Raw genomic sequence first — 21,615 nt, forward strand, 5'->3', positions numbered from 1 at the left:
AGTATTTTTAAATGATTACTCTTTATACCTCATTCCTTTTAAGTCTCACAATGATTATCACCTCCAAAATCAGCTTAATTTTATCCCATATCAAATCATCATGGTATCATTACTGGATGACTTACCCCTTAGATTGTTCCTGTCACCCCTCTAAAAATACTATTTGAGACATTCACAAATATAATCACTTACTACGCATAAAGAATCAATAATATTCCAAGCGTCTATTAAAAAGTTGTTTGAAACCATCTCCTACGCCTTCCTTAACATACCACGTTTCATTGAGTTGACTACACCTTCTCTCTAAACCTATAACCCCTTTTTGGTAATGTAATCATCTCCACTTGTTGCATTGATGCTTTAAAATAACAACCTATTGTTTAATAACTTCAGAACTTACAAAAAAATGTTTACTACTCCATCAGCCTAATAGTAAAAACTACCTCCCATTGTTCAACGTACCAGAAACAGATTATCATTTTTAGAATTAATTAACTTTCTGCATAACTCACTGGTGTTTAAAGAAACTATAGAATGTAATAATAATAATTACAAATTGTCAAAGAACGTTCTATATTCCACTATCTAGATATGTGCTCCACATTACCCTCTGTGTCCTTTACATCCCGATATAACACAACTAGCACGACTCTCTTTCACCCGTTTACTAAATCATGGCATTAGTAAATTATATCCCCAAACCACTACTACATATTAACATATTTTCATTGTCCTTACTATAAATCATTATTTTAATACCAGTCTCCTTAAACAATCCAATGCAACATTTCTCATCTCCCAATTAACCTACTTTCTTTTTAACACAGAAAACCCTCGACAATCTCTTTTATCCTCTACCACTGTCTTTCTATCTAACGGTACTTTAGCAGATGACAAATTATTTTAAACTTATAGTCAAAACACACAAAACATCTATTCACAGGGATGCAACTTAAATCACTATGTTATCCTATCCACCATGGGATGGTAAGACAATCTCTTTCGTATAATCTTATCAATTCAACCAGTGATTCAGGTCAACAGCATCAATGTAACACTTTTGCTTCCTTCCCTACATGGGCTTGAACCAGGGACCCTCTGCACACATTAACAACAGTCACCCTCGAAGCACAATTACTCGTCATTCAACAAAAGGCGCGACCTTGCAGAGCAAGGCAAACTACTTCCAGGTCGCAGAGTAAGTTATGTCACCAATCTAAAAGCTACTAGTTAACACCTCTAACTAGCTAGCCATTTCCCACCAGTAACACTCACCCACCTTTGACTTCCTCCTTCTTCGCAGCAATCAGTGATCCGGGTACACCACATTTAACCCATTATGACACTTACAGCTCTCTCACGTTCAGCGAGCCCCAGTTGCTAACACCCGCAGATCAACATTGAAACTCTTCCATTCTTACTAGTAGACAAAAATGAAACCCATTCTCAATCTTTTAATCTAGCAAACCCGTAGCAACGCAAAAAAAAATGACTACCACTTAATCGTCTCGCTATTCCTGTTAAATAAGTGAGTCTTTCCATTTGAACCAAGCATGATCAATTTGCGTAGTTCCACTAATTCCGAGACACTGGACTTTCTGTTTACTTAAAGGACACCTTCAATCTTGTTGAAAAGATCACCCGGCTTCTCCTCTCTAGGTTTATTCTGGGAATTAGGGTGCAGTTAGAAAGGAGTCCAATTTCCCTCTCTCTATCTCCCTCGATTATTATCGTTCCCCTGCTTCAACGAAATATTCCATAATTGTATTTGCTAATCTTTTGTTTAAATCGACATTTTGGTTTTGTTTGACTATTGTAAATATCATTTTATATTCATTTCCCACACACTCTCTAGTAGATCTATTTTTTTCAATGTTTATTTGTCCTGTATGAAACTTTATATCTGCCGTTTCAAAAGCTCTACCAAACCTTTCTAACCACAATGCCCTGCATTCCTCGCGCCACTGTCTGACCTCAAAGTTATCTGTTATCTGGTCCTCTGTAGCTCAGCTGGTAGAGCACGGCGCTTGTAACGCCAAGGTAGTGGGTTGAATCCCCGGGACCACCCATACACAAAAAAAAAATGTATGCACGCATGACTGTAAGTCGCTTTGGATAAAAGCGTCTGCTAAATGGCATATTATTATTTATTATTAACTATAGGAAACATGTCTGTTGACCTGATTTTAGCAATAGCCCATGTGGACTGACTCTTTTCATAAGGTAGATTATGTTGCTCCATTACCAAATTACGTAATGTCTTAACTGACTTTTCCTCCTTCCTAATTATTTACCAGCCATTGTGCCCTCATTAAATTCCATGCTTTATACAGTGAGGGGAAAAAAGTATTTGATCCCCTGCTGATTTTGTACGTTTGCCCACTGACAAAGAAATTATCAGTCTATCATTTTAATGGTAGGTTTATTTGAACAGTGAGAGACAGAATAACAACAACAAAAAATCCAGAAAAACGCATGTCAAAAATGTTATAAATTGTAATGAGGGAAATAAGTATCTGACCCCCTCTCAATCAGAAAGATTTTTCTGGCTCCCAGGTGTCTTTTATACAGGTAACGAGCTGAGATTAGGAGCACACTCTTAAAGGGAGTGCTCCTAATCTCAGTTTGTTACCTGTATAAAAGACACCTGTCCACAGAAGCAATCAATCAATCAGATTCCAAACTCTCCACCATGGCCAAGACCAAAGAGCTCTCCAAGGATGTCAGGGACAAGATTGTAGACCTACACAAGGCTGGAATGGGCTACAAGACCATTGCCAAGCAGCTTGGTGAGAAGGTGACAACAGTTGGTGCTATTATTCGCAAATGGAAGAAACACAAAATAACTGTCAATCTCCCTCGGCCTGGGGCTCCATGCAAGATCTCACCTTGTGGAGTTGCAATGATCGTGAGAATGGTGAGGAATCAGCCCAGAACTACACGGGAGGATCTTGTCAATGATCTCAAGGCAGCTGGGACCATAGTCACCAAGAAAACAATTGGTAACACACTACGCCGTAAAGGACTGAAATACTGCAGCGCCCGCAAGGTCCCCATGCTCAAGAAGGCACATATACAGGGCCATCTGAAGTTTGCCAATTAGCATCTGAATGATTCAGAGGAGAACTGGGTGAAAGTGTTGTGGTCAGATGAGACCAAAATTGAGATCTTTGGCATCAACTCAACTCGCCGTGTTTGGAGGAGGAGGAATGCTGCCTATGACCCCAAGAACACCATCCCGACCGTCAAACATGGAGGTGGAAACATAATGCTTTGGGGGTGTTTTTCTGCTAAGGGGACAGGACAACTTCACCGCATCAAAGGGACGATGGACGGGGCCAAGTACCGTCAAATCTTGGGTGAGAACCCCCTTCCCTCAGCCAGGGCATTGAAAATGGGTCGTGGATGGGTATTCCAGCATGACAATGACCCAAAACACACAGCCAAGGCAACAACGGAGTGGCTCAAGAAGAAACACATTAAGGTCCTGGAGTGGCCTAGCCAGTCTCCAGGCCTTAATCCCATAGAACATCTGTGGAGGGAGCTGAAGTTTCGAGTTGCCAAATGTCAGCCTCGACACTTGGAGAAGATCTGCAAAGAGGAGTGGGACAAAATCCCTCCTGAGATGTGTGCAAACCTGGTGGCCAACTACAAGAAACGTCTGACCTCTGTGATTGCCAACAAGGGTTTTGCCACCAAGTACTAAGTCATGTTTTGCAGAGGGGTCAAATACTTATTTCCCTCCATTAAAATGCAAATCAATTTATAACATTTTTGACATGTGTTTTTCTGGATTTTTCTGTTGTTATTCTGTCTCTCACTGTTCAAATGAACCTACCAATAACATTATAGACTGATCATGTCTTTGTCAGTGGGCAAACGTACAAAATCAGCAGGGGATCAAATACTTTTTTCCCTCACTGTACACCTCTTTCATATAATCTAAATCCCATTTCACGTTGCTAATGGCTGTATTGACAATTATATACTTTCGCGCTACTTGTAATTTATCCCTTTTAAAACTATCATCTTGAGGATAGTCATTATCTGTCCATGCTGACCTATCACTAAGATATGGTTCCACATAGAAAAACCCTAATTTAATTAACAACCATTTGCACATTGTCTGATTTTCACTACTTTTACAAGAGAGTTGTTCTAAATGCGGATTTGCCTGTAATAATTTCGTCATTTCCCTTCTCTCTCTTTGAGGTAAATGAAGCTCTGATGACTGTTTTTCCAGATACCGGTCTAGTAAGCTGGCCATCCATTACTTCTATTAGTTCATGCAATATTAGTAATCAAATACTTGAATCAAATCCCCAACTTGATCTTTATTAACATTTCGTTTGCCTATTTTGTCATTGGTGCCATGATTCAACATGCTTAATTGTATCTGTTCTGATTCTTTATGCAGCATGAGTTGTTGTTCACTCTCTCTCCTGACCATTTTGAGTAATTCACACAGGACTAATTCTCCCTTCACCAAGGTACTCTACCTCTTAGAGGATTGAACCTCTTTAATGTATACTTCTCCTCTATAATGCTGTCACTCCCTTAATCAATTATGGCTTATTTTAACTTATAGGGCTTTTACAAAGGACTCTAACCTTCTACCAAGGATTTTAACCTTCAACCAAGGACTTTAATTTTCATCCAAGGACTTTAACCTTCAACCAAGGACTTTAACCTTCAACCAAGGACTTGAACCTATGAACAATGTTTATTCTTTCATCACAGGACTTGAACCTATGAACAATGTATCTTTCTTACTTAAGACTCGAACCTATCTTATCACATGTTATAATGTCGTACACAATAAAAGACCCTACTCCCAATCTTGTTAAACCCACTCTCCTTTTCCTTTGTGTTTGGTCATTTCTCTGAACAAACCCTGCTCAGAATCATAGCACCCTGTTATTGTCTAATTTGATCCTACTACTTACATCTATTTACGTACTCGAATACCACTCATCTGTTCCCCTCAATTTTTTTTGAATTTTAAAGGTTCATTACAGCTCAGGCTTACCACAGATAAGCAGAATTTGACATAATCAAAGTCTGCTTACCTGTTAATTCAGCTGTGAACTGCATCCTGTTCATTTAGACTGCAATCTGTTATGATGAGTTTCTGGTATCGAGAAGTTCAGGATGCAAGAGAGTAGTCGACACTTAGATGGAGAGTTGATTCAGTCATTATTTAATGGTTACAATAATGGATTCAATGACAGGCGGTACGGACGTAGCCTCCTGCCATCTGAATGACTTCCATACAAAATCTCTCAGTTTATATAATGCTCTCCGAGCTGCTTCTTCCAACATCTGCCACAATAGCATCCCCATACTTGGTATTGTGTCACCCTAGACAGGCCATTCCATCACATACACCTTCTAAGATTAGCACAAGTGTCCCCCAATCTATCTTTAGATTTACATTTACATTTTAGTCATTTAGCAGACGCTCTTATCCAGAGCGACTTACAGTTAGTGAATACATATATATATATATATATATATTTTTTTTACTGGCCCCCCGTGGGAAACGAACCCACACCCCTGGCGTTGCAAACGCCATGCTCTATCAACTGAGCTACATCCCTGCCGGCCATTCCCTCCCCTACCCTGTACGACGCTGGGCCAATTGTGCGCCGCCCATGAGTCTCCCGGTCGCGGCCGGCTGCGACAGAGCCTGGATTCGAACCAGGATCTCTAGTGGCGCAGTTAGCACTGCGATGCAGTGCCTTAGACCACTGCGCCTCTCTATCTTGGCACGCAGACCTTCTGTCCCTCACCAGTGACCTCTATAACACATGGCGTGTCCTTGCCCTCTCTCCCTCACATACATATTATGAGTTTTACATACCTTAATGTATCTTGTATCACAAATCCTTATAACAACTAAATCAAAACTATGAAATAACACATATGGAATCATGTAGTAACCAAAAAAGTGTAATGAAAATGAAAATATATTTTATATTTGAGATTCTTCAAATAGCCACCCTTTGCCTTGATGACAGCTTTGCACACTCTTGGCATTCTCTCAACCAGCTTCACCTGGAATGCTTTTCCAACAGACTTGAAGGAGTTCCCACATATGCTTAGCACTTGTTGGCTGCTTTCCTTCACTCTGCCGTCCGACTCATCCCAAACCATCTCAATTGGATTGAGGTCGGGGATTGTGGAGGCCAGGTCATCTGATGCAAAACTCCATCACTCTGCTTCTTGGTAAAATAACCCTTACACAGCCGGGAGGTGTGTTGGGTCATTGTCCTGTTGAAAAACAAATTATAGCCCTAACCAGATGGGATGGCGTATTGCTGCAGAATGCTGTGGTAGCCATGCTGGTTAAGTGTGCCTTGAATTCTAAATAAATCACAGACGGTGTCACCAACACCATAACACCTCCTCCTCCATGCTTTACGGTGGGAACTACACATGTGGAGATCTCACAAAGACACGGCGGTTGGAACCAAAAATCTCAAATTTGGACTACAGACCAAAGGACACATTTACACTGGTCTAATGTCCATTGCTCATGTTTCTTGACCCAAGCAGGTCTTTTCTTTTTATTGGTGTCCTTTAGTAGTGGTTTCTTTTCAGCAATGTGACCATGAAGGCCTGATTCACACAGTCCCCTTTGAACAGTTGATGTTGAGATGTGTCTGTCACTTGAACTCTGTGAAGCATTTATTTGGGCTGCAATTTCTGTGGCTGGTAACTCTAATGAACTTATCCTCTGCAGCAGAGGTAACTCTGGGTCTTCCATTCCTGTGGAGGTCCTCCTGAGAGCCAGTTTCACCATAGTGCTTGATGGTTTTTACGACTGCACTTTAAGAAACTTTCAAAGTTCTTGAAATTTTCCGGATTGACTGACCTTCATGCCTTAAAGTCATGATGTACTGTCATTTCTCTTTGCTTATTTGAGCTGTGCTTGCCATAATATGGACTTGGTCTTTTACCAAATAGGGCTATCTTCTGTATACCACCCCTATCTTGTCACAACACAACTGATATATAAAATATATTTTGATTTGTTTAACACTTTTTCGGTTACTACATGATTCCATATATGTTATTTCATAGTTTTGATGTCTTCACTATTATTCTACAATGTAAAAATAGTACAAATAAAGAAAAACCCTTGAATGAGTAGGTGTGTCCACATTTTTGGCTGTTAGTGTATAAAGCGTCAGCCACTCACAATGTATAGACTTCCGATCGCTGCCCATGGTTCTGAAATTGTGCCATCTAAGCAGCTGCCTTTAATGGATATAGATTATGTTTATGTTTGTTTGGTCATCATTTTCTCATGTTAATCCTAAAGTTTATGTTTCTCGAAGCTATAGGGCTATAGTGTCACAATGTTGCTATTTAGAATGCTGGCTGGCGGCAATAATGTATTTATTTAGCCTACTTTTTCAATAAATAAAGTGGGGATTTCAAACATTGCAGATTGTAAAACTAATTTTCGAAGCAACAGCATACTAATCAGTAACCAATAGATATCGTTTTTTTATATACAACTGTCCTGTAGGCCAATAGCCTACTTTAGCTGTCCTCGAGCTCTCTCGCAGCTTGGATAGAAAGTTTGTGCTGCATAAAACCAGTGTATTAATGCCAAATAATACAATCAGTCCACCGTCAAAACAGTAGCTTACTAGGGATTGTTTCATTATGCAGACAATGCAGTCTAGCCAACTAGCTTATGTATAGCCATATACAGTATTTAGCTGGTAGCCTATTTATATTACACATTGGAACTCGGACTCCACGCTGTCGGGGCTGTCCATCCCATCACTCGCAGGCTTACCTATTTTCACAGAAGGGGGTTCGCTTTCATGAGCGCCGCTGGGTCTCTGGCAGTCGTCAGCTTGGTTTTCTGGGAGATGAGGAGAAGGAGGGCCGGCACTCTCACTAGAGGAACTGTCACTATTCTCGAGGGGAGGAAGAAGAGGAGGAGCAAGGCCACTTTCATTGCCGGGCCTGAGGGCAGTGAGGTCTCTGTCGGGACTTGGAGGCTGCTAGTACTAGCTGCTGCATAAGTAGGCCTACTAGCTCCCACTTGCGATTGTGTTTCGTCAATCGAGGACAAGGTGGTTGCTTTGCTGATAATGTAGCATGAGCTTAATCAGATAATGCTTTTTTGCAGCGTAGTTGTGCACCACTTGGTCTTGCCTTTTGTTTATCAATCTTGACCAATGCACTCAATATCCATCCTAGTCCGATCGGATTCAACTAACTTTTGAAAATCTTGATAGCCAATTAGATGAGGAGGCCGAGGCGTGCTGGCGTCGCTGAGAAATAGGCTACAGATGCATGCTATATTGTCTGTCTGACTCACCTACTACCCATGTAGATTGGACAACACACAAACACTTCGCTAGCTACATGTGGAAATTAAAAAGGAGGGTTACTGTCAAAAGGGCTATATTTATATATATTTAAAAAACATTTTAGACATAGGTTTGAGATGACAGGCGCATGGGTCCACCGAGCTCGTGGGCCCCCCGCTTGCGTTGGCTGCGGGGGTTTCGTTTACGCCAGTGCCTGGGCTGTAATAATGTACTGCAGACCCTCTCACATGGAGGGAGGGTGAGAACCGTCAAAGGAGACATGACCCACTAGGCAAAAAGGAACCTCCTTCCCTCAGCCAGGGCATTGAAAATGGGTTGTGGATGGGTCTTCCAGCATGACAATGACCCAAAACACACGGCCAAGGCAACAAAGGAGTGGCTCAAGAAGAAGCACATTAAGGTCCTGGAGTGGCCTAGCCAGTCTCCAGACCTTAATCCCATAGAAGATCTGTGGAGGGAGCTGAAGATTCGAGTTGCCAAACGTCAGCCTCGAAACCTTAATGACTTGGAGAAGATCTGCAAAGAGGAGTGGAACAAAATCCCTCCTGAGATGTGTGCAAAGCTGGTGGCCAACTACAAGAAACGTCTGACCTCTGTGATTGCCAACAAGAGTTTTGCCACCAAGTACTAAGTCATGTTTTATTTCCCTCATTAAAATGACAATCAATTTATTACATTTTAGACATGTGTTTTTCTGGATTTTCTTGTTGTTATTCTGTCTCTCATTGTTCAAATAAACCTACCATTAAAATTATAGACTGATCATGTCTTTGTCAGTGGGCAAACGTACAAAATCAGCAGGGGATCAAATACTTTTTTCCCTCACTGTATATAGTAATTATTATTAATGTCCTCACCTGGGATTTTAACTCACAACCTCTTAGTTCACAGTATTCAGATCTTCTCGCTACGCCACCATGTCTTTGTAAGTTATCAATTAATTTGACTATTCTCTCATCATTGATTTGATTTACTTATTTCAACTATTCAACATTTAAAAAGTTATCCTTTTAGATAAAACTATACTAAATATAATCACATCACCAAAACATTTCTTAAAACACATTATTTTGCAAAGAAGGTCTACAGTAGCCTCAACAGCACTCTGTACAGTAGCACCATGGTGTAGCCGGAGGACAGCTAGCTTCCGTCCTCCTATGGGTACATTGACTTCAACACAAAACCTAGGAGGCTCATGGTTCTCACCCCCTTCCATAGACTTACACAGTATTATGACAACTTCCAGAGGACGTCCTCCAACCTATCAGAGCTCTTGCAGCATGAACTGACATGTTGTCCACCCAATCAAAGGATCAGAGAATTAATCTAGTACTGAAAGCATAAGCTACAGTTAGCTAGCACTACAGTGCATAAAATGTGGTGAGTAGTTGACGCAAAGAGAGAGAAAGACAATAGTTGAACAGTTTTGAACAACTTAATTGATTCCAAAATTAAGGAGAAGCAAGAGAGAAATAGAGAGAGAGATTTCATCAGCTAGCAAATGCAGCTAGCTAGTTTAGCCTACTGAAACACCCTGCTCAAACGTTAGCTAGCTGGCTATGACTTTCCAACACAACACTGGAACTCTTCCAAGTCAAGGTAAGCTTTTGGTTTTACAAATGTATTGCCACCGGGGCCCGCCGGTGTAATTGCTTACAGACTGTACACTGTAACGTTACTGCATGATTGTAGCGGGTTTACTAATGTGTTAGTTCTAGTAGCTATGCTGACTATAACGTTACTTTAGCTAATATGGTGACAACGATGTAGGCTGTGTGTAGCGGTTTGGCATGGAAAGGTTTTTTCGCCTGGTCATATACAGCTGATGTTTTGTGCATTGAAGTCCACAAGCAAAGGGACAAGTTGAGAGGAGGAGAGCGCATAGATGCGAGAAGGAATACAACGTGGCTGCTATGAAAGTGAACTGTGTTTACGCATGATCAGGGGTGTATTCATTCTGCCGATTCTGTTGAAAAACGGAACAAAACGGGAATAAACATACATGAATTTGCCCAAACTCTCGTTTGGAACTGTTGGACTACAAATCAAATCAAATCAAATTGTATTTGTTACATGTGCCAAATACAACAGGTGCAGACCTTACCGTGAGATGCTTACTTACAAGCCCTGAACCAACAATGCACTTCAAGAAATAGAGTTAAGAAAATATTTACTAAATAAACGAAAGTAAAAAATAAAATGTCAAGTAACACAATAAAATAACAATAACGAGGCTGTATACAGTTTTATACAGTTCATATGTTGTCAATAATCTAAGCCAACCCCGTCTGTTTTGCCCCATAGTTGCGCACGCGTCGGTTGTGTTGCTAAACAATCAACCCGTCTATACCATGTAGAGCAAACAATACACAACACAGAGTTCCATTTCCAAGTTTTCATGTGGAAAAATAGATAAATTTCAACAGAATCACTTAGGACTAGTGTTGGGGGTAATACTTACGCACAGTAATATATTACTTTTATGAGTAACAGAGTACTATAACGAGTTACTGTCTTCAAATATTGTAACATTATTATAGCTACTTTTTCAAGTAACCCATATATTACTTTCAGAAGAATATCTCTACTGGCGTGTTATATATATATTTTTAAAGCCTTGTCTCATGCTAACAGAATTCATGCTGTTTGGTAACCCGTTTCCAATAGGCTATTTTAAAGCCGAAAATCTAAGAAAGATGGCAGCTGTGTTGTTACCCCGCTTAACCTTTTCCTTGCGGAAATGTTCCCATTATTTTGAGTTAATCGAGGAGAAAGAGAACAACATTTTAGTCAAATGCAAACTCTGCAAAGGCAGCATTGATCTCATCGTCCAGGAATATCACATCAAACCTGAAAAAGCATCTGGAGGTCATGCACAAAGGCACAAAGCTGGTAGCCAAAGTACCATAAATGACAGGAGAAATCTATACACATTATGATAATAAACAAAAATGCATAAATAATATTTCCAAGTGTTTTAACGAAATGTCCATATAACAATCGAAATATCTGATAAATGCAATTTAAAATGGCAATAATGACATGAACTTACATTGCTAAGAATGTGAGCATAGGGTGAGTCCCCTAGCGGATCATGAACCCAGGCCACCAGCACCAATGACGAACGCCCTTACCACTGTCACAAAAAGGGACATCTCTAGGGCATGTGCTTATTGAGCCAGTATAGTTAGGCCCTGTCCAGAATAAACCATAAACCCTCCTCCCTAGGCACTTGTGTAGATCTGAAACAACTTGATAGGTGTAAGCAATAGGGTGAATGCACTTTGAAGTAAATCTCAGTTCTGTTGCCAGCAGCATACCACTCTGCATCACACTGCTGGCTTGTCTCCAGAAACTAAGCAGGGTTGGTATCTGAATGGGAGACCAGATGCTGCTGGATGTGGTGTTGGTGAGCCAGTAGGAGGCACTCTTTCCTAAATCTCTGTGGTCCCTAAAGATCCCATGGCACTTATTGTAGGGGTGTTAACCTTGGTGTCCTGGCTAATTTCCCAATCTGGCCCTCATATCATCATGGCTACCTAATCAGCTTCCAGTTGGCTCATTCATCCCATCTCCTACCCCCTGTAACTATTCCCCAGGTCGTTGCTGTAAATGAGGATGTCTTGTCAGTCAACTTAACTGGTAAAATAAATGTACACTCAATAAATTATTTTATTGATCATAGTGATTCAGGAGTATCATTAAAACAGGTTAATATGGCACACCAACAGACAACTATACAGAAGGCCCTTCAAATAGTCAAATAAGTAAATCAAATCAATGATGAGAGTAATACCTGACATGGACATGGAGGTGTAGCAGGAAGATTGGAGTACCGTGAACCAAGAGGCTGTGAGTTAAAATCCCATGTGAGGACATGTTGAATAATAATTACTGTATAAATGAACATGCACAATGTAATCATGTATGTCAAATATGCAGGTTGAAAACACTGGAAGTTAAAAGCATTGTGTGAGTATCCCTGACCTTGCTAACAGACGAAGAGCTATGAATGGATCAGGGGTTCACCAATCAGGGCCTTGATTGGCTCGGCAACAGTAACTAGCAGTGATGTGTGGCAACCATGTTGGTGGGATATTGATGGAATATTCTCCTAACCCACAGATAAGTGGACATGTGAATGTTCTCATTTAACGTGTCTAAAACATTAATATCTTCTATTCTGAGAACATGGCTACCATTTTCTTTGTACATGTTTGGTGGGATGTTTATGGAATATTCTCCTAACCCACAGGAAACTGGACACATACATTTTTTTGCCATTTTCCCATGAAACATGTCTAGAACATTAATATGATATATTCTGAGAACATGGCAACCATGTTCTGTGTATGTTTGGTGGGACGTTGATGGAATATTCTTCTAACTACAGAACTAGACACATGAATGTTCTTGCAATGTTCCCATGAAATGTGTCAGAGCATTAATATATTACGTTTTGAGAACATGGTAACCACGTTCTTGGTAAGTTCTATTTGACATTAAATGGATACTTCGAGATTTTGGCAATGAGGCCTTTTATCTACTTCACTAGAGTCAGACGAACTCGTGAATACCATACTGTGTCTAGTATGAAGGACGTTAGAGATAGTTTTGCGTACTAGCAGATACCCATAGACTTCCAGTCATTGCACTAACGCTAGTTAGCATTGGCTTGCGAAACTACTTCTAACTTCCTTCGCACTTGACACAGAGACATAAAATGGTATCCACGATTTCATCTGACTCTGGAGAAGTAGATAAAGGGTCTCATTGCCAAAATCCTGAAGTATTCCTTTAAGGGAATGGTCTCTTGGAAACATTCCTTGCACATCACTAGAACATTCCTATGAAAACGTTACTTAATGACCTAATGAGACTCTTATGAGAAAGTTCTCTAAAGTTTTGGGAACATTTGTTGTTAGCTGGGTTTCTGCTGTTGTTATGCCAACAAAGGCAAATCCAGCTGTGTGGTGCCTACCGAAGCCTCCCTCCCAGATGAGCTTAACACATTCTTGCTTTGAGGCAGACAATACCGAGCCATCCAGGAAGGCTCTCGCTGCTCCGGATGACCAGGTGCTTTGACTCTCCAAGGCTGACTCTCAAGGGAGTGAATATTCACAAAGCCGCCGGCCCAGATAGCGTCCCTGGCCCGTTTCCTCAGAGTGTGTGCTGACCAGCTGGCGGACTTCTTCTCAGACTACACCTGTCCAAGCTGTAGTCCCCACTTGCTTCAAGGAGGCCACCGTCGTCTCAGTGCCGAAGAAAACCAAGATGACATGCCCAAATGACTATCGCCCCATCGCACTCACCCCGATCATCATGAAGTGCTACGAGAGGCTGGTTATGGCCCACATCAAGGCCAGCATGCCAGGTGCGCTGGACCCACTCCAATTTTCCTACCACTCCAACAGATCCATGGAAGATGCCATTTCCATCACTATTCAGACGGCCCTAACACATCTGGGCAAGATGAACACCTATGTGAGAATGCTTTTCATTGACTACAGTTCAGCATTCAACACTTTTGTTTCCTCCAAGCTTGTCACCAAGCTCAGAGCCCTGGGTCTGGACACTACCCTCTGCAACTGGATCCTGGATTTCCTGACGGGCAGACCAGAGGCTGTGAGGATTGGCAACAACACCTCCTCCACACACTGGCGTAACTTAGTTTCTCTGGAACCCCCCCACAAGGTCTGAGTTTTTTTTGTAGTATAGACTACCGATTGCTGTCCACAGTGCTGAAATGTACGACATGTCTAAGCGGCTGCATGCCTATCGAATCGCTGATAGGCTTTCTGTGGTGCCAGGATTTAGCTTTGCTTTGGATAAATGTTTATTGGTATTTATTTGGATGTCATTTTCTCATGTTAAGCCTAACATTTCACAAAGCTATACACGGTGTCGCAATGATGCCATTTTCAGACTGCTGGCTGGTGGCAATAATGTAATTACTTGTTCAGTTATTATAGTTGGAAATCCAAACATTGCAGATTGTAAAATAAATGTTCGATGCAACAGCATACTAATCAGCCACCAATGGATTTTTTTTAGAATATACAACTGTCCTCTATAGGCTGCCTGAACCTGCATTAAATGAGCCGTCCTCACGCTCTCTCCTAGCTTGGAAAGAAAGTTGTGCGTTAAACCAGTCTATTAACGCCAAATAATACAGTTAGTCCACCCTCAAAACACTACCTTATATCATGTGTATCCTATACATATGACTAATACAACTTGAAACTGATCTGCCTCCCATTGAACCAAGTGAGGCTGAAGCCGAGAAATGCAAGACGACAGACTGTTGCCTGCGCTGTGCACAAATAAGAAGTCGTCTCATACTCCAATAAACCTGTAACTATTGCCTCCGTCCTATTGAATTAATATTTTTCAGCACATTTTCCAGCCTTTTATTCTCGTCAGTGATGATATGGAGGACCAGTGAGCTCCATGTCAGTCCATTGAAGTGAAGACACCTCCTCTGAGCTGTAATCTGGTCATGCCTCAAGCCTGGCTTTGAACTGCAATGAGTGCTGCTGGCCCTGGCTTACCTGGGAGGTAATGACAGCTGTTGGGCAAGAATGATGAGTGACACAGGCAATTAAAGAGCCGGAGCCAACCTAGTCTAATCTGCTGATCAACGCAGTCCATTTGGTGCTGGCGGACGGGAGACCAGAGCTTTGTTGACAGGTTAATAAAGAGGGCTCAGGAGCACCTTCTGGGATGCACTGCAAATACTTTCAACACCCCCATTGATTCTCATTACCCTTAATAGTTTAACTGCTACAGTCAGCTGGGTGATGGTTGGGTTGGCTGGGGTGCAGGCTGAGATGTGGGGAGGGACAGGATGTGCTGACCCTTGGCAGGGGACTGGTGTACCACACTGATACTCCCTCTCTCTCTCTCTCTCTGCCCAGCATGGTGCCACCCTGCTCTCACGCGATGAGCCTCTTAATCATATGAAGGAGGAACAGGGCCGTGCATGGCTGATGCCTGCCTCCAATACTCACCAACGTTTGGACGAGATCATCCAGATCACAAGCAGCCTGGATTTGCATATTTGTGGGATTATCCTAACAAATCCCTCATCGCTGCCTTTGGAGATGTAGCCAATGTGATTCGCTAACTAACAGGTAAATGTAAATAAATAGCGCCCTCTTTTTAATCCCCTGAAACAATTATTATTCTGCTCCTCTGTAGTGATTTGTAATTGTTCTTGTCATCTTTTACAGTAATAAATAGCTTTGCATATTCAGCTTTGAGGGGTGTGTTGCATAGAGTGTTAGCTTGTTACTTGGAGCCTACATGGTCCCTCTGCATCTCAGCTGCAGTAAGGCTCCAGATATACAGAACAGTAAGTAGGGCTTACTGTGGGCTTCATTACCCACTCAGATCTTTAGGGATCAGCCCACATGAAAGAAACAAAAAGCTTACAGTAACAACTCCATTCCAGGACACGTGTCTTCTTGTGTGAGAATAACTGAAACGTTGATTTGAAGTGATATACTTTTGTGGCTATGTGAGAATGAACTAGCTTAGATCTTGAGATGAAGTAATGTTTCTGGTGGTTTGAGAATAAAGTAAATGCAGTGGTGTAAAGTACTTCAGTAAAAATACTTTAAAGTACTACTTAAGTAGTTTTTGGGGGTATCTGTACTTTACTTTACTATTTATATTTTTGACAACTTTTACTTTTACTTCACTGTATTCCTAAAGAAAATAATGTACTTTTCACTCCATACATTTTCCCTGACACCCAAAAGTACTCGTTACATTTTGAATGCTTACCAGGACAGGAAAATTGTCCAATTCACACACTTATCAAGAGAACATGGTCATCCCTACTGCCTCTGATCTAGTGGACTCACTAAACACATGCTTCGTTTGTAAATTATTTCTGAGTGTTGGAGCGTGCCCCTGGCTATCCATAAATAAAAATAAAAATAAAATGGTGCCTTCTGGTTTGCTTAATATAAGGAATTTGAAATTATTTATACTTTTACTTTTACTTTTGATACTTAAGTATATTTTAGCAATTACATTTACTTTTGATACTTAAGTATATTTAAAACCAAATACTTTTAGACTTTTACTCAAGTAGGATTTTACTTCAGTCATTTTCTATCAAGGTATCTTTACTTTTACTCAAGTACGACAATTGGGTACTTTTTCCACCACTGACTAAATGTAAGAGTATAGTTGATGTGCTGTCTCAGTGTAATCATCCACAGGTTTAGTTCCACAGCCCAGGCGAGGATGAGAACATTTAGGAGGGAGGGAGTGTGGCGTGTTTCCCAGGGAGGCAGATCTCAGCAGACTGCACCTTGATCTCTACACCTCTCCTGCTCTCTAAGGGCTGGTTTGTTGTGTTTGATAAGCCTGTCGTTGCAATGGGAATATCAATGCTAAAGCTATTTGCTGAAGCAGGCTATAACCTCATTGTGAGGTGTTGCTATAGTGTCCCAGCAGCACAGGTGTCTCTGACTCTCAGGCCAATGGTATTAGAATGGGTCTCCCCGTTTATGGTAACAAAAACGCCCTCATTTTCTGTATGATTTGGAGATGTTGGTGTCACGCCCTGACCTTAGAGATCACCTGTATTCTCTGTTTGGTTAGGTCAGGGTGTGATTTGGATAGAATCTAGTGTATTCTATTTCTATGTTGGCCGGGTGTGGTTCCCAATCAGAGGCAGCTGTCGATCGTTGTCTCTGATTGGGGATCATACTTAGGCAGCCATTTTGCCTACCTTTAGTTGTGGGATCTTGTTTCAGTTTAGGCTTGTTGCTGTTAGCCTTTAGAACTTCACGGTCAGTTGCTTTTGTTATTTTGTCAAGTGTTTATTTAATATATTAGACATGTACGCATACCACGCTGCACCTTTACATGACGAATGTGACAGTTGGAACTGGGACATGACAGTTTCTATAATTTAAAAGTAAACGCTGCACACTTCTATGCAACAGATGAATTGTTGTTAAATATTTTGCTTATCAATACATGATTGTGTTTCTATCTTCTGCCTTGGTATAGGCTCTGAAATTAAATAGGTTATTATGTTGCGGTCCTTTGCAATGCAATACTCTAGCATACCCATACTGCCATAGTGTCACGATCGTCGGGAACAGAGGAGGACCAAGGCGCAGCGTTGAAGGCGAACATACTCTTTTATTAGTGATTACACGAACAAAACAACAAAACGATAACGTGACGTCCACGGTCTAACACAAACCACACTGGAACAATTACACACAACACCTGACCAAACTCAAGAGAACTAAATAGGACGCATAATGAACACTAACAAGGAACAGGTGTAACAAAACAGACAAAACCAATCAAACATAGAAACATAGAACGGTGGCAGCTAGTACTCCGGAGACGACGACCGCCGAAGCCTGCCCGAACAAGGAGAAGGAGCAGCCTCGGCCGAAACCGTGACACATAGGCTACCGGTCTATTTACTTTCAGCATGGTTGGCTGTTGAATGAGCAATGGATAAATGGTAGCCTAATATGTGTTGTGCAGGAATAAACCAGTCATGTGAGAAAAGGAGAGACATGCCCTGCAAAATTATTATAATTTAGGCCAATACAATAAAAGTGAAATAAATATATTAGGCGACATGCTGCAATACAATATTCTTACCAATGGCAAATGCATCTGTTTTATTATTAGTCCTATGTTTTAATGGTTTTTATTAGCCTACCATTATTATAATTCCTGTGCATCAAAAATAACAATATTTGCTTACAATACAGTTGATCAACCACTAGAAGTTTTGCGTACGCAAGGTCTGAGATTTGCGTGGCGATACGCACACTTTCCTGTCAAGTTCAAAATTGATAAATACCAACATTTCAGGGAAAACTGGCCCACACAAGGTTTAGTATTTTTTTGTGCGCACGCACCTTGAATAAATGAGGCCCCTGGTGCTTAAGAACCACTTTCCAAAAGCTGTTTGCAATGCATGTCAAGCAGTTTCCTCCCACTCTCTGCTATCTCCTACCGCCACACACACACCACCCTGTCCTTGTTAGATTCGTTACACGTCATTGATTTATTTTCTATTTGCTTAGTTGACATGTATTAGCTAGATGATTGGGGTTTGGGAAGTGGCTTTGCTCCCCATTGACTTGAACACAATAGAAGAGGGACATTATAGACAAATAATTACATTTGTTTGTCGATTGCATGTATTGTTGCCTTCGTGTTTTTGAAGAACTGTCATAGGTGCCGGATGTTGGAGCAGCCTTAAGGGCAGTAAGTAGCAGAAAGCAGCAGGAGGATCAGGTGCATGAGAAAATCAAATAGATATTTACATATCTACAAAAATATTATTTGTAGACAGATTCTCTACTGTCAAACAATGGTTTGAATTAAATAAAAACCTAAGCCCCAATCAGGCTTACCCTGCCAAACAACAAATAGCAGGCTAGTGACAGCCTCCTCACAGCACACATACCTGAGCTAGAACAGAACTGAATCAAGACTTTACACAGGTACTTATATTTATAAGGGTAATTAAATAATGCGACCAGAGTCCGACTCGTCACAATAACTTATCATATCAGACAAATACGCTTGTTATATTCATTAAATTCACTGTTGGGTAAATGCAATTATTACAAACCCAATTTTAGAGCGATCATACATCATTTATATAGCATGGTCTCCCGAGTGGCGCAGTGGTCTAAGGCACTGCATCGCAGTGCTAGCTGTGCTACTAGAGATCCTGGTTCGAATCCAGGCTCTGTCGTAGCCGGCCGCGACCGGGAGACCCATGAGGCGGTGCACAATTGGCGCAGCATCGTTCAGGGTATTGGAGGGAATGGCCGGCAGGGATGTAGCTCAGTTGGTAGAGCGGGTTTGATTCCCACGGGGGGCCAGTATTAAAAAACAATAATGAATGCACTCACTAACTGTAAGTCGCTCTGGATAAGAGCGTCTGTTAAATGACTAAAATGTTAAAAATATATATGTGGTAAGGGTGGTTTAAAGATTTGATTGTGATCTGAGCTGGTAAATATGCTGTGTGTGCTTTGGCGTTTCAAATTACCCCACTGCTCTCTTTTAAAAACATTTTACATGCTCTTCTAACGTGCTCTCTTTCATGCTCATCTCCTTTTATAACGTATTCATTACACATCATTGATGTATTTTCTATTTGCTTAGTTGACTTGCATTAGCTAGATGATTGGGGTTTGGGAAGTGGCTTTGCTCCCCTTTTGTTTCCCTTCTGTGGATGATTTGCTGATTGTTAGACGAGGGAACAATCACTATTCATCTCTTGGCTGTAGTACTACAGAATAGATTTATTATAGTGTGTTCTGTCCTTTTGAATGTAATTTGAGAGCCAAGTGCCTACAAGCAAATCTCAGGAGAGGGACAGGCCTGTTCTCCCTAGCAACACATTAGAGAATTCCCTTTTCTGCCACACAGCATATGTGAAATAAGCCTCCCATGCTTCCTGCAATATAGCCCTTTGGCAACCTTCATATGTGTAAAGAGGACATAAGAGAAATGTCAATAAGATAGACTGCTGAATCCTGTTTTATTGGAATTATGGGGTGATTTCTCTGTAATTCTCTCAAAGATGGCCACCACATCAACATTCACAAGTCCTGCAATCTGATATCTTGCTCTTTACCATGATATTTTCTAGAGCAGCAAGGTGTGTCGACAATCATCTTTCCAAAGACTCATTCCTCATCAGCTTTATCTGTAGCGGTATTTAGCGGTGTTTTCTCCACCATTCCATGGAGGCTATCTCTTGTTGGTTACCCAGAGTGGAGGGTCTGTCTGTGGGCAGAGCAGCGTCATGGCCTGGGTCTCCAGTGTTTGTGTAGCCTGGGTGAGCTGACTGGGGGTCATGGATGAATCACATGGCCTGAGGACGTACAGGGAATGGGTGCCGTTCTAGTTTGATCAGAACATGGAGGGCTATCTTTCTCATAGACTCCAGGCGGATTACTGGTGCAGATTGACCTCTGTTTAAATTAATTAGACTGAGATCATTTTGTGCTAAAGTGGTGCTGGCACATAGTGTTACAGGGAAAGGAACAATTTGTTGGGTTGTAAAGCTCTTTTGGTTTTTACATTACATTTGAGGGTAGGCTATTACGCTTCCAGGTGGCATTTAAACCACAAGAGAAGAGTAAAGCAAATACATGTTTATGATGTAATGTGTTTCATTTATCTTTTAGGACACATAATTAGGATCCAAAGATCTAGGTACCGGTTGGTTCAGCTGCCTGCTTCCAGAGAAGAAAGTTCCTCTAATAAAATCACACTGCTGGGAAATAGGCTAGGATTTGAACAAAAATAAACCTTTAGACTTAAACAGTGGAGCATGAATCAACATTTCTAATGAATAGCAGCATCACACATTTTCTCAGTCGGCCCTTAGGCTACACTTTACACAAGTAAGCAATGTTTTCTTCTGTTGCTGTTGTTTTAGCCTGTATGTGATTCTCATTACAAATTCATTTCCAATGTGTTGACCTGTGTGCCATCAATATGCACACATCTTTAGCTTTTCCACTTCGGTCATCATTATAAAGCAAATGCTGCTTAATTTAGGCTATTTACGTAAGGAGCGGTAACTTTTCCTCTATGATTGCCCACAAAGAAATTACAGCTCAGTAGAAGCAGCAAAAATTCCTGCTCCTTGCATGCTCCAGTCATGGAGAATTAGCCAAAGCACCTTCTGGACTGTCAGTGAAGAGAGATAATAGCCAGGCAGCTGTGTCCCCTGCCTGCCTGCCTCTCCAAGCATCAGCCTGGATTAATGTGTGAACAGACAGAGACTGGAGGGGAAGGTAGAGAGGAGCACATCATCTACAGTTAGGCCTGATCAAGTACAGTAGCTCTGCTCTCTGTCACAGGGGCTGTCTGCTCTGCCAAGCCCTGCTGAAGCCAAACATATCATGTGGTTTATATGAGCCACATGATGGAGACCTGGGCCAAGCTGCCTCACAGGGCAATATCTCCAATTTACTTTGCTTTCAAAATGGTCTCATAAATAGGAACTCTAACCCAAACATTGGCTTGTTGCTGATTAAATTCATAGACACATTTTACACTGACTAAATACATTTTAGCATGGTACTCAATACACTGTATTATGTTTTACTGCCTAACAAAGTGGCAAATAGTTCAATCCTCATCTCAGAAATAACACAAGTGAATGTTTTGTTTCGATTGAGGTCAAACTTAGGTCAAGTTGTCTCGTATGAACATGGCTTACATTTTTTCCCCC

The sequence above is a fragment of the Coregonus lavaretus genome (assembly GCF_964263955.1).
Source record: "Coregonus lavaretus genome assembly, chromosome: 29".
NCBI lineage: Eukaryota > Metazoa > Chordata > Actinopteri > Salmoniformes > Salmonidae > Coregonus > Coregonus lavaretus.